This window comes from Mustela lutreola, chromosome 4 (genome assembly GCF_030435805.1).
Source record: "Mustela lutreola isolate mMusLut2 chromosome 4, mMusLut2.pri, whole genome shotgun sequence".
Classification (NCBI taxonomy): Eukaryota; Metazoa; Chordata; class Mammalia; order Carnivora; family Mustelidae; genus Mustela; species Mustela lutreola.
The window spans coordinates 167,354,550-167,373,518 of NC_081293.1; the positions used below are offsets into that span (position 1 = coordinate 167,354,550).

At 34.8% G+C, this 18,969-nt stretch overlaps 1 protein-coding gene across 16 annotated transcripts in view; it reads left to right on the forward strand.

The window, feature by feature from the left end:
- FOXP2 (forkhead box P2) overlaps positions 1-18,969 on the forward strand; it is a 548,304-nt gene that overhangs the window by 339,608 nt on the left and 189,727 nt on the right. The window lies entirely within an intron of this gene.

Here is an 18,969-nt window from a genome sequence, read left to right on the forward strand (position 1 = left end):
TACAATAACTGCTTGCTCCTTTCCTTAGGACTTATAATATCCTAACTTGTACTTAGTTTAGTGTATGTCAAAGCCATGTGCTGTTCTAGTGGTGAACAGGTTTTCTTATCTGTATACTACCCAGTGACTATCCTACTGTTTGGAATATGATTTGCCAAACAGTTAATGAGTAACTTAGTCTTGGCTTCTTTATGTTATATACATGGCATGTTAGCATAGATGAGGCCCCTTGAACTAACAAAGCTGGAAAAGTTAAAAGAACTTGACAAAAAGTTGTTAGATATGTTTTTAAAAGTAGCATGGTACATAACTCCATATTCAGCATTTCACACAAGGTAAATTTGTGGGGGAAAAATGAATCTTTACTGGCTAATGAGAGTTTGAAATGATAAAACTACATTCATAGATTAATCCTAGGACTTTAAAATTTTCTTCTCATCAAATTTTGCTTAGATAAGGTTTCCTTTTTTCTAATACTCTAGGATCTAATACTCTCTTTTAAAGTACAGATGGTCCTGAGTTACCAATAAAAATGCATGCATGCTTGCATGTATTGGGGAGTAGGCAAGTGGGTAGATGTGTGTATAGAGGGAAAGATGTCATTTAGGCCTCCACAGGGATTCTTGACACTTAGTAATAGAATAGTAGAAGAAAAATAGAGACGTAAACAAAGAAAACTGTCACTCTCTATGCCAGGCATTATGCTATGTGCTTTATATTTAAGTTACATTTCTTCTTCATATTAACCACAGAAAACCCAAGCTCGGATTGATTGAGACAGTATATAGGTCTCTAAGTTTATTTTTAGTTGCTAAACATGAACCAGGGACTCAAACTGAGGTCTCGGTGATGCAGAATTGAAAAAGATTTCTACTTAGGTTTTGACTGGATAGATACTGGGTTGCAAAATTAAATATCAAATTCCTACGATTACTTGATCCAAACAGAAGGGAGATTCACTCCCAAAACCTTAGTGCCAGAGCAGAGGTGAAGAGATAGACACAAAAGTCTAAGGAAGTAACCCTGAGCAGAGCTATAGGGGCCCACAGTGAAAGGGAATCGGGGTCTACTCATTAAGAGATATCTTAGTCTAAGATAGATGACCCTAGTGTAACTGGTATACTCAAAGATCTAGTTAAGTGTTTAGTTAAACTTAAATTCTTCTAGAATGAAAATTAGGCCCAGAACCTCAAAAAGCTTCTTATCTGTACCCAGAATGAATGCAGACAGTTTTATTGCCCTCCCTTTCCACCACATTTGCCAGAGAGGGAGCCCTCCCTTGCATACATTGAAATGACTCCAAACCACAAGAACCACCACCATGGTAGCATCTGGGATTCATGAGACAGATGCTGCCAAGCCTTTCTCCTCACAGTTCTGACACCATCTCAGCCAGAACTGTGGGTCTAAGTCAAAAACACCTCCCAGAGCCAATAATTTTATTTCAATTTTGCGTCCATAACAGTAATTATGCATGATTAAATGATACCTAAGAGCATGTCACCACACACCCACCACCCCCACAACCTGCAAACAGAGGCTCTTCTTTTCCATGAAGCCACATCCGTAGCCCTGTCTGCATCCTTGCAGACCTGCCGTGTGCTGCTTGAGGAACCTTAGATCCTGTTCATTTTCACCACCCATTTTAGAAGGAAACCTCTCTGAGGCACATATGTGAACTTCTTTCTGATTGGGAGATTGAGTCATGGCATATGTGACACGTAATGGTGGCACTGTGCAATACACCCATACATGTGACAGATTCCACAATAACAGAACAACAAATTCCAGTGTGTTGGTTACCTGATAAATTTAAACAAAGTCCAGAAAAATGTGGCAGGGCTTCTCAGCATTATTTATAAAATAGTCAAATCTATACTATTTATGGCTCTTGTCTTACTTTGGCTAATTACAGCTGCATGTGTGTCTAATGCAAATGTTCATTGAGAGGCCACACACATCAACAAATGAATTTATTAGAAAAATTCTATGGCTTAATATTAGACCTGTATAAATTCTCAATATGTGTAGCGTAGCAAGTGCCCTATCTCTCACAGGGCATTTCTTCTCATTGTAAACCAGTTATAGCTAAACTCAGACTCTGATTTATTTTTATTGATTTCAAATAAACTAAAGCTTACACTTCAACCCAATTGAAAATCCTAGAAAATAGCAGATGATCAGTGACAATATATAAGATTTAGGGTTTGTGGGTTAGGGAATTTTTACCTAAAGATTTGTTATAAACCACTATAGGCCTTGCTGCTGGCAGACCTTTACGATTACATTTTCAGGGAGTTTTCCAGCCTGTACAGTTCTTCAACAACCAGCATTCTTCTGCTCTGTATCCACAGAATGTCATTGTTCGAGACTTTTGGCCCATCAGTCTCCCATATTTTGATATCTCTTCCAAACCTGGCGTCTCTCGCTTTGCTCTGGTAGTCTGTTTCCCACACTATTATTTTTCCGTTGTTTTACAGGCTTAAGGATAAGTCATTGGTGAGGTGAGTTGGGTTCTCACTCTAAAAAGAATTATGGTAAACTTGAAAATACAACCTTTCAGAATCAGTAGAGACAGAGAAAACAAGTCCTGCTTGTATGAGCCCAACAAAATAACCATGAAAGCTATTTTTTTCCATAGATCTAAGGCAAGACTTCAGACCACTATAAAACATGCATCCCCCTGTCCTCCATTCACTTACTCATTCACTTATTCATTTACGCAATACTTAATAGAGCCCTAAAACCCAATGTTCAAGTCATGGGTAATATATTACATTTAAAAAAAAAAAAGATTTTATTTATTTATTTGACTGATAGAGATCACAAGTAGGCAGACAGGCAGGCAGAGAGAGAGGAGGAAGGAGGCTCCCTGCTGAGCCAGAGCCCGATGCGGGACTCGATCCCAGGACCCTGAGATCATGACCTGAGCCAAAGGCAGAGGCTTAACCCACTGAGCCACCCAGGTGCCCCCGTCAGATATTTATTTTTAATATTTATAAATGTGCCCGCTATTTATCCATGTATATGCATAAATTCTGCAGTTCAGAGGTTACACACCATTTTACAGTCTTCAGTCTTTAAATTTTAATGAAGTCCTCCTCCACATGATCTGAATAGTTTGTGACATCACAGTTCCAGGTTTAGAGATCAAGTTTTAAGTCATTTTTCACATGAAAACATTCAAGGCTGCATAAAAGTAAAAGAATGGAAGTTCTGTGTACATATATTCTGCTCTGCCCCTTCATATGGTTCTCTGGTCACCCTTGCATGGATAGAATAGATGTTAGGGGAAGGGCCCTCTGAACATGACTGAGAGAAACTAAATGAAGTAATGTTTTTTGTTTGTTTGTTTGTTTGTTTTTCATTATCTCCTGGAATTTGAAGAGAAATGTCTGTCTTCATGCCTTAAAAATAAGATACTTTAAGAATATTTAAAAGTCATGTAGAGATTAATGTGACTGCTTAAAATAGCAAGAATACTTTCCCATTAATATTTGAAAACATTTTTGATATTTGAGCAATTTTCAAAAGAAGAGATTTGGAAAAATAAAGAGATTGAAAAAATCAGATCAGAAGCATCTGTTCCAAAGGAACGTAAAAATATCTAGCTAAATCCCCTAATTTTTAAGTAAGAAAACGGAGACCTGGCGAGGTTAAAAGACATGGCTCAAAACATGTATCTTCATTGTGATCAAAATATATTTTTAAAAAATCAAATCACAGAACTTCTTGACTAACTTAATATAATACATTGTAGCTTATAACCAGTTCTACTCCAAGATTATTGGGGAAGTGAGGTATTTTTCATCTGTTTTGAACATAAACCAGAGGGTTGCTCAGCATTTAACATTTCTTATTACTAATAATAAAGGGCTATAGATTTTTCCTTAGCTATTCCTTTTAGTACTTTATGACAAATATATTTTTTAAAGACCTGAACTGTACCTTACCACAGAATATGGAGAGATATATTGGCCATGAGCATCTCTTAGGAAAAACACTAAATATATAGAAATAATGTCAGAAAAATGTTTATGGGATAAAAACAATAAATGTGCTTAAAACAGGCATAGACAGGTACAGGGTGGTGGGGGGAAGACAGTTGTATCTGCTTAATTTATTTTAAGATAGAAGATAATCTAGTGGTCATTTTTTGAGTGATACTAGATAAAAATACTTCTAAAAGTCTGGTGGGCCTCCACAGGAAGGCTTCTAAGGGAAGTGGGTATCCTGAGTCCTAAAACCACAGTATACTTATACCTAGACATTTATGAGGTATTGCAGTTGGCAGACCTCAAGAAGGAAATCCAGGAAAACATTTTTTTAGAATGAAGAGCTTCTAAGGAAAAATAACTAAAGTTATTAAGATGTTAGAGAGACTTTTGTAAAGAATCTAGAGCCAAGGACATAGTAACATAGCACATCATAATGAACCATATGAATTTGATTGGAGATTTCACTAAATTCCACAATATCTCAACCTTTTTTTATCCTCTTGGGTCCCATTTAGGGCTAAATAAATACAAAAAAAATCTTTATTATTCTTAATTAAGATTATGGCCCAATTTAAGAACAGGTGCAAAAGGAATTTAAATAAGTATAGGAATAAGGGATAAAAATTGATTATTATGGTCACATAGAAAAGTTGACATTATTAAGAATCAAAGGACTGGATCTGACTTATCTTTCTTTCTTATGATTTTCCTGAGGAAGGTGAGACTGAATTCAGGTCATTTATAGATCTGAGGCTTTAAGTTGGCATGACACTAAACCTTGTGCTCTATCTTCTTATTACCTTCTATAGCGTTACTCCTTGCGCTTAGACCTGACGCTATAGAGTTCTGCTAGGTGTGGCCAAAAGGAGCCAAGTGTGAATAATGGTGATAACTCTGGATCCAACTTTGATAGCTCAGTAACAAGGTTTATGGACTTTTATAGGTTTGCCCTCCATCTTCTCTTGTCTTGGTAAATGATTCCGCGCATCACTACTTTCTGTGGTCTGTTGGTGACTTGGCTCTATTTCCCCCTTCCTCCTTTACACAACTAAGCTGTAGTTTATAAAACATTGTGCTTCCATATCACATTATATAAAAACAGAAGATTAATATATCTATACCCTCAAGTAAAAATTTAGAAATTGTCTTTTAGGGGAACAAACCAAGTCCCTAAAGTAGTTTTTAGCCATGTTCTGCTGTTTTGTATGTTATGGTAACTAGTTTAAAAGTGTATCATAAATAATAAGGCTGTTCTTTTTGTCTAAGTAAAATAAAACAGAAAAGTAGACACCAATTAAACATTTTTCTTTTCTAAACATGGACTTATTCCTTCCCTAACAAGCTTCCCAGTAGTGTTCCCCCACCTGCCAATGGTAGGTTTTTATTTCTTTGAAAATACAGTTAGATTTTATAAAGGTAGTCTATTTATAAAGATCTATGAGTCCTGGACATCACTGCAAACAGTACTTAAGGATTCTTGGGGTCTGAAATCAACAGTGTACACCAGTAGATTTGCTCAGAAAGATCTCACAGAAAACATGATAAAGTTTTAACGGTGAAAATTATGCTTTTTTTTTTCCCCCAACAGAGAAGTCCTAGCTGGTAGGCATTCTTGTACCTGGGAGCAGTTTTAGAAATATGGGTTTATGGGTAGAGAAATATTAAAAAATGAAGTTCTGTTTTCTACACACTGAGATATGATGAACGGTAAATTATTTACACAATTTTAGATGAGAGACCATACAAGTCAGATTTTTTTGAAGTTGTTACCTTATGATTTAGTCAGAAACAAATCGATATAGTAAATTTTTGTTGGAAGATCAGAAATAAAGTTTTTACCACAATTGTTCTACTATGGGTTCCCACAGTAATTCACTAATTATTAACTCATGAGTTGTCTAAGAGCCCGTCCCTTGTTCACATTGGACCATCTCTCTGCCTAATGGGAGTGTGCTTATTTTTCAACCACGATATTTTGATCATTCTGAATATTACTTAATTCTCTCATTTACTCTCAGTTATTTCATATTCAAATTAGAACCAAATCCACTTCTTTCTCTAGTATTTGTCATAGGAATAATTTCCTCTTTTTAAATTTTGGACTTTAGTGAGCAGTAAATAAAAAATAATTTGAGAGAATCTTGGTCACTTTAACACCAATTTGCATGTCTTCCTTAAACTTGAATTCAAGAGAGCTGGAAAAGGTTGATAGCCAAAAACAAATTTTTTTAAAGGTTTGTTTTTATATTTCTATCATTGCCTGCCTCAAAGTAATAAACTCCCATTTGAACTCTTGCCAACTTGACCATTGCTTCATGTTTCCCCTCCTACTCTTCTGCATCATTCTCATCATCATCTTACAACATTTATTGACTTTTTACTTTATTCCAGGACATGTTTTAAGTATTTTTAACATATTATTTCATTTAATGCTGACAATAACCTGGAGGGTAAGTGTGGGTATATTCCTTAATTTGTAGATGAAAAAATTGGTGGGAAGTGGTTAGGAAGATAGCACATTTTAAGTGGTAAAGCAGAGATTCAAATCCAAGCATTTTGACCTCAAAACCTGCATTGTTACTTACTATTCCATTTATCTCCTGTATTTTTGCTACATAGCTCCTTATATACTTATATTTATTTTTAAGGTGGTTTTTAAGTCAAAGTGTTTGTAGTATATGTGATATATACTCCACATATGTATATAATAATAAACATACATATATATATAGTTGTAATCACTTTTTGGCAGTAATTGGAAACATGCTGATTATGATGATCTTTCCGATACTCAGAGCTATAGGCCCACCTATGAGAAATTGCTCCAGAGAGTTGACAGTGACCATTGGAGAACCACTGTACACATTAGTCAGTCTCCAAGTAAATACAAGGATGTGGATCAAATTCTTAACTCCCAGTGTTCTCTAGCTCTGGATAATGATTGTGGTTGAAAGTTAATTTCACCTGATAAAATAAATGAAAACTAAAACTTAACACAAAAGTATTTCATGTCCTGTGGATGACTCTCTAAATGTTGTAGGAAACAACCTTTTATTCATAATCTAATTTTCTTTCCAACTCTGACAGTATGTTGATATAGATTAATTTAATAGTAAGTTTGAAATCGGACACTAACTTTAATCTTTGCACAGATACATAATTACAATCCCCACCTTTTTTGTGGATTTTATAGATAAGTTTTCCACCACTTCCCCTCCCCATTGTATGCATAGTTTAAATGATTTGTATCCCCATTTTAAAGTTATTTTAGAAACAATTGCAAAGAAATCATTTAGCTGTATTTTTATGCAATTTTTCAAAAGTTTAGAGACCTTTAAATCTCTATTTATAACCTAGTCAGACCTAAGAAATGTTGATGGTATCTAATCCTCTGTAGCCAGTCTAACTATAATAAATATTGGGTCACAATAAAGTCAGAGTCTAGAAGATGCATGTCTCAATGCAGAATTACAAAGACAAGCCAGGAAATGTGCTCCAAAGTGTGATAGATTAAAAAGGCCTCTGCCGGAGGAGTGGGACAAATAAAGACTCTCCACTCAGAAGAGCAATGCATATCTTCCTAAAGAATCAGAAGTGAGAAAAGATGTGACATTAATGTGCACCACAGTATTCTCTCCTATCTCTCTCTCTGCACTTAGAATCCAGCTTCTCTGCCTGTATTAAAGCAAAAAATTCAAGCCCTGTCCAGGCAATCCCCAAGAGTACCTGATTCCCTAGTTCAGGTTAACTCGAACTAGGAATATTCTTTGCAATTCCTCTCAGCCAAACATTGCATATATCAAAACAATATGTTCAGAAATCATAACCCCCTGGGGTAAGACTTGGGCTGTATCCTTGTTAGCCTCCTTATCGGAGAAGTTTTCTGTTGTTACTGATATTTAATTTTGAAAATGTTCCATACCTGTTCTAAAAGAGGAGTCACTCTGGCTTAGGTTCTGATTTTACCTTACTCTGATTTTTCTGATTGCTCTCCTTTCCCCATCACTTACATAACTCCTAGTTGGCAGAGTCCCAGAACTACATGCAGTACTCTAGAAATTAAATCCCATTAGTACTCAATATAACAGGAGGATCAAGAGGGAGGGATTGTCTTCAATTTCCTACTTGTTGTGCTACTATTTATGCATTGCGATATCATGCATGCTTGAACTAGTGATTGAAGAGAAAATCATTCTAATAGGCATTGGCAGTTAGCCCAGAAGTCCTACTCCATTCTCTGAGCAATGATAACATGTGAATCCTCTCCATGTTGTGGAGGCTAGTAAAAGTTGTCATTAGAATTTACTTTTCAAAACTATAATGCTATAGTCTTTGTGTACTTTTTAAACCATAAAAGTGGCGCCTTGCTCTCCGTTAGGTCAGATTCTGGTTTTCTGCTGAAGGAAGTTTGAGGTTCTAGGACACGTATAGGACATTGATCACTCTTTCCCCCAATTTTTTCTTATTGATCTAACCTCTCCTGGTTCAGCATTAAAGCTGCATGCTATTCTGTGTATCTTGGAAAACATAAACATAAGAGAAAAAAAGCATGTTTTGATTGTGATGAAATAGGAGAATATGCGACATTCTCAGAGGTTGTTTCTCATTTTAATCTTTTTGAATATTATGTTGCTTCTCTGTTCTCCATATCACATACTCTTACCTTACTATATAGAATAAGCACATATAAATATAAATATTTTATTCTTTGTTCACACTGCTTTATCACATGATGCTTTAAAACATCAATTTATGAAAAAGGAACAGATAACTTGACTGTTGCTTAACCAATAGGCAATGATAGTCAAATCAGTGTAGACATAACTTTAACGTTGCCTCTCACAGATAACATTTGTAAAATTTATGATAAAAGAGAATTTTACCTTTCTAGACTGAAATTTCTAGCCAAGAGTTTTCCCTTCAACTTTTTCCCCTCCCCATAATTTTGTAAAATTTGCTCCGTTGTACAAATTTCAGGTGATAGACTCCTGAGATCCCAGAATATTTAGAAATTGCATTCCATGGGCTAATGGAACCTTTGTAGATATTACATCATCATCTCCCCCAGATTAGTTCCTATTTTTCCTTACCTGTCTTTTGCAAATTTTTCACTAAATCTGGCTGGCATGAAATCATCCTGTATTTCTTTCACACTTACCCAGCCCCCTTAAAGAAACATCACCAAGCTAAATTTTCTATCAGAATATCCATACTTCCACCCTTTCTTTTCTGTTTCCACTACTACACACTTCATTCCCTCAGATCTGGGTTATTGTACAGTTTATCTCCATGCTTCTGGTTTTTGCTTTGGTGTGTTCCTACTCTCCAATCTTGCATATTGCCTGTATCATTTTAAACTATTATTTTTTAAGATGTGAAACACTTCATTCAAAAATCTGAAAACTGGGACACCTGGGTGGCTCAGTCAATTAAGCATTTGATTCTTGATTTCAGCTCAGATTCTGATATCAGGTTTGTAAGATTGAGACGCTCTTTGGGCTCCATACTCAGCGGGAAGTCTGGATAAGATTCTCACTCTCTCTCTCTCTGCTCCAACTGAACCCCCCAAAATAAATAAATAAATAAATAAATAAATAAGTAAGTAAACAAATCTTTAAAAAAATCTGAAAACCTCCAACATATTTATAGATTAATTTTAAAATTTTAATAATGTATTTAATTCTACTAAAATAAAACTTGCTTCAGGAAGTTTGAATATGCTAATTTCCAGCATGGAACACTTTTGTTTTCATCCCCATCCATGCATGCCAGCTTGAGACTCATAATTTCTATGACTCCTGACCATTTCATCGGGAGGACATACTCTCCTTTTCAAGCATCCTCTGCACTGGCTATTGCTGTCATTCATTTGACTATTAATACTGCCCTTTATAAACCATCCGTATCTGTATATCTTGTCTCCTTAACAAAATACATAAACTCTTTGGCAACAAGGCCATGTCTGAAGAGTGCTTAACATGTGCTGGATACATAGTAGTTGTTCAATAAATATTTCCTAAATGAATGCACAAATGTATAATTAGGATTATAATAAATGGGACATTTTAATGTAATTAAATTAGATGTACTTTTTAAAAAACAATGAAGCAGTCCTGGAACATCCTCTCTTTATTATAATTAAAGTTGAATTTACTGGTCTACTTCTTCTAGTACTGTATCTAAGACATGAGAGCCTGTTAAATTCCTACTTAATTAAGCTTTAAATGTACTTTAAAAGTTAGGGATATAAATCATATTGGAATAAAAAACTGTCTTTCTTAATATTATATGAAGTCCGTATTACTTACAATGTTTGAAAGCTCTCGGATGACAGTTTTTTCTTGCAGGAGGCTAGCCCCCCATTTTCAAAACTACCTTTTAAAGTTTTTAAAGTTTTTGATAAAACTTTATAAGGTGCTGATTTGGACCTTTTTAATTGCAATGACTTTTTTTTTTTTTTGTATGTGAGAATCTTTATTTTGACAAATAAGTACAGTAGCAGTGACATCTTTTAAAAGTAGATTACATTGCTCTGCAAATCTCCCCATGTTCTACTAAAACACCAAAAACTCAACAGAAGTTGTGTATTTGTGTTTGACTTTCTGAAATTTGGTTATATCTTCCAGACAGTTTTCACTATAAAATAGAAAGCTAAAGCACATTTTTTTAATGTTCTAATTCATAATTAATAATGTTACTATTAATCTTATAATGCAGGAGCCAAATAATCAGTACATCCTGTGTACAAAGGCACATTAACAGGATTTGCTAAGAATGTATCAAAGTCTTTTTGATGTCAGTAAACTCTGAAGTTATACAACTGTATGAAGATGAAGTTACTTTTAAAACATTTCTTTCAAAATAATAATAGTGACATTTATTACTGACATTTTTGGAAATAAAATGTTGAGTGAATATAAAAATTGATATAAGATGGTTTTATTTTTTAAATTAATTTTTGCTGTAGAAATCATACCCCAAATTGCATCTGATAAACTCTTAGTGTTGTCATTGTTAACCAATAACCATTCATAATTGATAAAATTTTGTGCCTTTAGAAATTATCTTTTAGATAACTTAAGTTGCATTACTAGGGAAATATTAGTCAGAATCATTATCCATTCTACGTCAGAAGGAAGTTAACTATAGAGAATGAATTTAGGTTATTGTTTAATTGTACAGAATTTTCCATTTGCTTACTAATGGGTATTGGTTAAAACATTATCAAAGATACACTATGGTCTCTGGGTTTAAATAAGTATCTAGTTTTAAAACTTTTTTTTTTAAGATTTTATTTATTTATTTGACAGAGAGAGATCACAAGTAGGCAGAGAGGCAGGCAGAGAGAGAGAGAGGAGGAAACAGGCTCCCTGCTGAGCAGAGAGCCCGATGCGGGACTCGATCCCAGGACCCTGAGATCATGACCTGAGCCGAAGGCAGCGGCTTAATCCACTGAGCCACCCAGGCGCCTGAATAAGTATCTAGTTTTATGAAGAGAAATGGGTAATTTTTATTTAGAAAAAGACTCATTAAAATATATGAATTTATGCACAATTGAGAATCATGTAATATTAATGTAATTAGTATTAAATGTTAAAAACATTTTTCTGCCCCAAATTCCCAGTTGAAAATCTTTGAAATGAAGACATTACTTTCACTAAACAGACAATTTAATGTCATTGATCTTTTTAAAAGATCAACACCATTTTCTAAAATACATTTAAAATTTCTGTTACTTATATATATTTTTAAAACCTCTGAAGTCTTATATATGGTTTGGAATAACCTATATCAGTCTAACTTTCAACCTTCAACAACACCAGAGATACTCCTGAAGCCCCAGTCCCTGGGCACTACATGGCTTCTTCTTCATAAGGCCATTACATTCAGGGACAGGAGACATAACTGGCTTTTCTAACACAGAGAAGTACACAGAGACCCAGACAAAATGCCAAGACTGAGGAGTTTATCCCAAATGACAGAATAAGATAAGGCTATAGCCAGAGATCTAAGCAAAACAGATATAAGTAACATATCTGTTAGAGAATTTAAAGAATAATCATAATGATACTAACTGGACTGGAGAAATGAATAGAAGACATCAGGGAGACCCTTACTACAGAGATAAAAGTGTTAAAAAAAGGAACAGGAATGAAAAATGCAATAAATGCATTTGGAAATAGGCTTGATGCAATGAACAACAGGCTTAAAGAGTCAGGAATGAATTAGTGATATAGAAGACAAAATAATTGAAAATAATAAAGCTGAACCCAAAAGAGAAAGAATTGTGGAACCTGAGAGTAGACAGGGAATTTAATGACTCCATCAAACATAACATTTGTATTATTAGATTCTTAACAAAGAAAAAGGGAGCAGAAAATTTATTTCAAGAAATAATACCAGGAAACTTTCCTAATCTGGGAGAGGAAACAGACATCCAGATTCAGGAGGAACAGAGAACGTCCATCAAAATTACTGAAAGCAGGCCAACACCAAGGCACACTGTAATTAAATTAAAGGAAAAAAAATCTTAGAAGCAGCAAGACAAAACGTCCTTAACTTACAAAGGGAAACCCATAAGGCTAGCTGGAGATTTCTCAATAGAAACTTAGAAGGCAAGGCATATTCAAAGTACTGAATGGAAAAAATCTGCAGCCAAGAATACTCCATCTAGCAAGGCTATCATTCAGAATAGGAGCGATCAAGATTTTCCCAAACAAACAAAAACAAAAGGAGTTCATGACCACCAATCAGCCCTGCAAGAAATATTAAAGGGGACTCTAAGTGCAAAGGAGAGACCAAAGACAAAGACAAGAAATGTTCAGAGAAGATCTCCAGAAATAATGTCAAATCGAGTAATAAAATTGGGAATAAATACATATCTATCAATAATTACTTTAAATGTAAATGGACTGAATACTCCAGTCAAAAGACATAGAGTGTCAGAATGGAGAAAAAAAACAAGACCCATCTACATGCTACCTGCAAGAGACTTAGTTGTAGACCTAAGGACAGCTGCAAATTGAAAGTGAGGAAGTGAACAAACGTTTACCATACTCATGGCTGCCAAAAGAAAGCTGTAATAGCAATACTTTTATCAGACAAATTCGACTTTAGAACAAAGACTGTAAAAAGAGACAATGAAGGGTATTATATAATCATAAAGGGAACAACCCTGCAAGATGATGATAATAATTGTAAATATTTATGTGAGCACCAAAGTACATAAGACGAGAACAAACAAAAGAAACTAGTTGATAATAACACAATAATATACGGGATTTTAATTCCCCATTTACATCAATGGACAGATCATCTAAACAGAAAACCAACAAGGAAACAATGGCTTTGAATAGCACACTGGATCAAATGGACTTGACAGATATATTCAGAACATTCCATCCTAAAACAGTAAAATATATGTTCTATTCAAGTACACATGGAACATGCTCCAGAATAGATCGCATATTAGGTCACAAAACAGGCCTCAAGAAATAAAAAAAAAAAAAAAAAAAAAAAAAAAAGAAATCATACTATACACCTTTTCTGGCCACATTGCTATGAAACTAGAAGTCAACCACAAGAAAAAATTTGGAAAGACCACAAATATATGGAGGTTATATAACATGCTACTAAACAATGAAGGGGTCAACCAGGAAATCAAAGAATAAATTTAAAAATACATGGAGAGAAATGAAAAGGAAAACCTGATGGTTCAAAACCTTAGGATATGGCAAAAGCCGTCCTGAGAGAAGAAGATAGCAATCAGGCTTACCTCAAGGAGCAAGGAAACCTCAAATACACAACCTAACTTCACACCTAAAGGAGCTAGAAAAAGAACAACAAAAGAAGACTTAGCCAGCAGAAGGAAGGAAATAATAAATAAATATTAGAACAGAAATAAATGTCATAGAAACTAAAACAAAACACGAAACAAAAGAACAGATCAGTGAAACCAGGAGCTAGTTTGAAAAAATTAACACAATTGATAAAACCTCTACTCAGACTTAACAAAAAGAAAAAAGAAGGGACCCAAATAAATAAAACCATAAATGAGAGAGGAAAAATCACAACCAACACCACAGAAATGCAAATAATTAGAATATTACAGAAACCAAGTGCCAACAAATTAGACAAGCTAGAAGAAATTGATGAATTCCTACAAACATATAAACTACCAAACCTGAAATAGGAAGAAATAGAAAACTTGAAAAGACTGATAACCAGCAAAGAAATTGAATCAGTAATCAAAAAGCTCCCAACAAACAAAGGTCCAGGGCCAGATGTCTTCACAGGAGAATTCTACTAAACAGTTAAAAAAGAGTTAATACCCATTCTTTTCAAACTAACCCCCAAAAAATAGAAAATGAAGGAAGGAAAACTTCTAAATTCATTGTATAAAGCCAGCATTACCCTGATACCAAAACCAGATAAAGACTCCACTACAGAAGAGAACTATGGGCCAATATCCTGATGAATATGGATGCAAAAATTCTCGATAAAATACTAGCAAACTGAATTCAACAATGAATTTTTTTTAAAAAAATCATTCCCCACAATCAAGTGGGATTTATTCCTGGGCTGCTGAAATGGTTCAATATTCTCAAATCAATCAATGTGATACATCACATAAATAAAAGAAGGATAAGAACCATATGATAATTTCAACAGTTGCAAAAAAAAGCATTTGAAAAGTACAACATCCATGCATGATAAAAAACCCTCAACAAAGTAGGCTTAAAGGGAACATATATCAACCTAATAAAGGCTATCCATGAGAAACTCACAGGTAATATCATCCTCAATGGGGAAAAACTGAGGGCTTTTCCTCTATGGTCAGGAGCAAGACAGGGATGTCCACTATCCCCACTGCTGGTTAACAGTACTGGAAGTCCTAGCCACAGCAGTCAGACAACAAAAAGAAACAAAAGCCATTCAATAGGCAAGGAAGAAATACAACTTTCACTATTTGCAGATGACATGATGCTCTAAATAGAAAACCCAAAAGACTCCACCAAAAAACTTCTAGCGCTGATAAATGAATTCAGTAAAGTTGTAGGGTACAAAATCAACATACAGAAATCTGTTTCATTTCTACACACCAGTATACAGCAGAAGATAAATTAAGGAATCAATCCCATTTATAATTGCACCAAAACCAGTAAGATATCTAGGAGTAAACCTAATCAAAAAAGTGAAAGATGTGTGCTCTGAAAACTGTAAAACACTGATGAAAGAAATTGAGGAAGACACAAAGAAATGGAAGAGCATTCCATGGTCCTGGGGTGCAAAAGAAATATTGTTAAAATGTGTATACTACCCAAAGCAATCAATGTATTTAATGCAATCCCTATGGGGAAAAAAAAATAGCATTTTTCAGCGAGAACAAACAATCCTAAAATTTGTATGGAAACGGGCACCTGGGTGGCTCACTTGAGTCACTGCTTCAGCTCAGGTCATAATCCTGGAGTCCAGGAATGGAGTCCCACATCAGAATCCCTGCTCAGCAGGGGGTCTGCTTCTCCCTCTAACCTTCCCCCTTTCACGCTCGCTTTCTCTCTTTCTCTCTCTCAGATAAATGAATAAGATCTTTAAAAAAAAATGTATGAAACCACAAAAGACCCCAAGTAACCAAAGCAATCTTGAAAAAGAAAAAAACTGGAGGCATCACAATTCTGAACTTCAAGTTATATTACAAAGCTTTAGTGATCAAGACAGTATGGTACTGGCATAAGAACAGACACATAGATCAATGGAACAGAGTAGAAAACACAGAATGAACCCACAATGATGCAGTCAGTCTTCAACAAAGAAGGAAGAATATCCAATGGAAAAAAGACAAGTCTCTCCAAAAAATGGTCTGGGGAAAACTAGATAGCAATACGCAAAAGGATAACACTGGACCAGTTTCTTACACCATACATAAAAGTAAATTCAAAATAGATTAAAGACCTAAATGTGACACTTGAAACCATAAAAATCCTAGAGGAGAACATGGGCAGTAACCTCTTTGACATCAGCTGTAGCAACTTCTTTCTAGAAGGGAAACAAAAGCAAAAATAAACTACTGAGACTTCTTCAAAATGAAAGCTACTGCACAGTGAAGGAAACAATCAATAAAATTGATCAAATCAAATGAAAAGGCAACCTGTGGAATGGGAGAAGATGTTTGCAAATGACAAAACTGGTAAAGGGTTAGGATCCAAAATCTATAAAGAACTTATAAAGCTCAATACCCCAATAATAAATAATCCAACTAAAAAATGGGCAGAAGACATGAAGGGACATTTTCCCAAGGAAGAAATACAGATAACAACAGGCATATGAAAAGGTGCTTGACATCACTGATTATCAGGGAAATGCAAATCAAAAATCACACCTGTCAGAATGGCTAAAATCAACAGCACAAGAAACAATGGGTGCTGGCAAAGATGTGGAGAAAGAGGAAGCTTCTGGCACTGTTGGTGGGAATACATACTGGGGCAGCCACTGTGGAAAACAGTAAGGAGGTTCCTCAGAAAGTTAAAAATAGAACTACTATGTGACCCAACAATTGTAGTAATAGGTATTTACCCAACGGATACAAAAATACTGCTTCAAAGAGATACCTGGACCCCAATCGTTATAGCAGCGTTTTCGGCATTAGCCAGATTATGGAAAGAGCGCAAATGTCTGATGAATGGATAAAAAAGTGGTGCTTGTATACAAGGGAATGTTACTGAGCCATAAATATGAAATCTTGCCATTTGCAATGATGTGGATAGAGCTAAAGTTTTATGCTAAGCAAAATAAGTCAGAGAAAGACACATACCATAGGATTTCACTCATATGTGGAATTTAAGAAGCAAAACAAATGAGCAAAGGGAACAAAAAGAGAAGGGCAAATCAAGAAACAGGGGCTGAACTATGTAGAACAAACTGATGGTTATGAGAGGGGAGATGATTGGAGGGATGGGTAAAATAAAGTGATGGGAATTAAGGAGTGCACTTGTGATGAGCACGGGCTACTGTATGGAAGTGTTGAATCACTATGTTGTACATCCGATACTAATGTTAACTAAGTGGAATTTAAATAAAAACTTTAAAAATATATGATTTTATGCCCAGTTGAGAATCGTGTAAGATTATTAATGTAATTAGTACCAAATTTTGAAAACATTATCAAATATATTTGTTCTGCCCAAATTTCCAATTTAAAAACCTTGAAATGAAGACATTACTTTACCAAATATACTTTACAATTCAGTTTCAGTTGCTCTCTTTAAAAGATCAACATTGGATTTTTTTTTTTTTTTAAAGATTTTGGACAGAGAGAGAGAGAGATCACAAGTAGGCAGAGAGGCAGGCAGAGAGAAAGGAAGGGAAGCAGGCTCCCTGCTGAGCAGAGAGCCCAATGCGGGGCTCGATCCCAGCACCCTGGGATCATGACCCGAGCCGAAGGCAGAGGCTTTAACCCACTGAGCCACCCAGGCGCCCCAACATTGGATTTTTCTAAAATATGTTTTAAATTTGAGTTCTTCATATATTAAAAAAAAACCCTCAGCATTCTTACATATGTTCAAAATAACCTATATTAATCCAACTTTCAATTTGGATAATTACAAACACAAAACTTCATATTGTTATATTTTATAGAATTTCTGTGGTAGAATTTGAAATACTAAGAACATGCAGTATGTATAGAGTCCTAGAAGTATCATGTTTTATAGAGTTTTATCAGCCTTAAATTTCTCTTAAAAACACTCATTAAAACACTTGCAAAAATAGTTTTTAAAAGTTAAATGATAGGAACATATAAATATACTTGTGGATATTCAAACAAACATAATCCACATACTTTTGAATCATTTCAGGGTAAATGTTTGTACACATTTGACACCACTGAAAATTAAGTTTAAATTCTTTGTTTATAGAAATATATAATGATGTGTACAGACATAAATAAATTACCCAAGGCCACACAACAGCTAATAAGTGGCAGGGCTATAATAGAAACACTGATGGTATAACATCAGAGCCTGTAATCTTACCCCTAAACCTGAAGTCCCCAAAACTCAGTTTTCGTCATCCACAAAATGGGCACAGTACTAGCCCATAGAAATAATAGCCCATGGAAACAATAGCAGTTTCTGCTGCAGCTGCTACACTCAAGAGTTGGCAATGCAGAGCCAATAATCAAAATATATTTCGAACCGTGTAAACGTAAATTAATATTTGGTGAAAGTGTCAGTTGAGGGAGGTAAGTGATCTGGTCACTTGAGACAAGCTACTTTTCTGCTGGTCTGCTCAACTAGTAAAAAATAATACATAGAAAAAAGAATAGCTCTCCACGTGTGCAAATTTACCTTTTTAAAACTCTTATTTTTAGAGATTGTGTGACCACAGGATTAGGAGTAGGTATACACCTCACACAGATTTTACCTTTTAACTTGACTCAAAGCATTAATCTTCAGGCTGTTTTCCTCTCTTGACAAGCCACAATTGTCAGCAAGAAAAATGGTCATGGCTAGCTAAAAAGTTAAAAACAAAAAACAAAAAAACAAGTGATCAAACAAAACCTTTCACCAACTTACTAATTAAATTATAAATTTGGGAACTAACGTTTAAGGTCTTTCTATGGTCTAACTTTCAATGACTTTAAAAGGATGCATTTCAAAAACCAAGCATTCCTTAAATTACCTAGCATTTAAATTCTGTGTTCATTGAAACTCTTTAACAACCACTTTATAACTTCTGAAATTATTTTACTAAATAGCTTCTAGAAGGCCCAATATATTTCCTGTGAATGATCTCACAAACCTGGAGGCTTAAGAAAACAATACTATGAAATATGAACACTTTTGAAGGATTGGTAGAAAAAAAAATAAAGAATGAAAGCCACTGTGTGCTAAGATTTTATTAGGTTACTCCACCTGCAAAAACAGATGCTGTATCTGTTTCAAATCATTTTGTCAGTGATATTTTAGGCACT